At 39.9% G+C, this 1,321-nt stretch overlaps 1 pseudogene; it reads left to right on the top strand.

Annotated features, from left to right (window-relative positions):
• The first annotated feature begins 203 nt into the window (after positions 1–203).
• The window catches only part of LOC101584362, a 95,401-nt pseudogene continuing 94,283 nt past the window's right edge, over positions 204–1,321 (top strand).

Raw genomic sequence — 1,321 nt, forward strand, 5'->3', positions numbered from 1 at the left:
TGATCAATATACCTGTGGCCCCAACACCATTCCATCATCATCCTTGGCTTTTTCTGCCATCCTCATGTCCCAACTTTGGGAATATAAATAAACCTCAGCAATGTGATGATCAGATAACATCCCCAGGTTAAACAATATTGATTTATGGAAAACTTTTTTTTTTAGTCCATAAGCTCAGTTCTTACACATGCAAGTAAGTGAAAATGGGTGGCCCCCGTTACGTGATACTTTTCTGCCAAGGAACTCAAAACCTGGAAGCCCATCAAGCCCCAGTGGCCTCACTGAAGCAGGTAGGTAGCAGAGGCCCTTCTGCTGAGCAGACAGAAAGCTCAGGGTGGGAGCACTGAGGGGCTTCTCTAGTTTAGCCTCTCAATGGACATAATTGCCAACTTCATGGCCCTGCTGATAGGACAGCAGAAAATGTAACACACTGCCAAATTCTGGTAAACCAATTCCCATCTTCCCTCTTTCTTTCCAAGGAAAGAACAAAAGATCTAGGTGGTGGCATAGGATGCTGGGTTTTTTGTTGTTTTGTTTGTACTAGGAATCAAACTCAGGACCTCGAACTGGCCAGACAGACACTACACTACTGAGCTATATCCCTGACTGGACACTAACTATATTTATATTATTTATTTATTTTTGCAGTACCAGGGATGTAACTCAGTATCTTGTGCTTGCCAGGCAAGCACTTACTCCACTGAGCTATCTCCCCTGGCCCTGACTAACTATATTTTAAATGGCAAAGTTAGGCAGCAAGTGACCAACCAGGAAAAGTGTGTTCCCCACCTGCCACTCTTCATAAGACTGATTACATTATACATGTAATATTTGTTATTATCTAGTTCATACTTAGAAAGCAGGCTTTTAAATTATTATTTTTCCAAACCCCAAGTTTCATGTCCATGTGATAACCAAATTATCCCCACCATCCAGGAAGAGGGAAAGGTTTAGGTCAGGCCAATGCCTTTAGGAAGACTATTGTAGCTTATGTTGGTGTTGTGTGTTTTCTACTAATTTAGCAGACATAGAGCCTGTACCTTCTATATAAAAATCAGGGTGTTTTCCCTGTTGGTTACATAATAAGTTTTTTAATATGTATGTTACATAGATTTTTAACATTTTTTAAAGCTCATTGGTACATTTTACATATACATAATAATCACATTCATTATAGGGAGTTTGTACCTGTACCTGATACATCATGATTCCTTTTTTCCCCAATCTCCTCCCCTCCCTTCAACCTCTCTCTCTGTCCATTTCTATAAAGCTCTGTTTCCATTTTATCCTTCTTTTATCATTTCTTTTCTCTCTCTCTCTC

This window comes from Octodon degus, unplaced genomic scaffold, assembly GCF_000260255.1.
Source record: "Octodon degus isolate 3935 unplaced genomic scaffold, OctDeg1.0 scaffold00021, whole genome shotgun sequence".
Taxonomy (NCBI): domain Eukaryota; kingdom Metazoa; phylum Chordata; class Mammalia; order Rodentia; family Octodontidae; genus Octodon; species Octodon degus.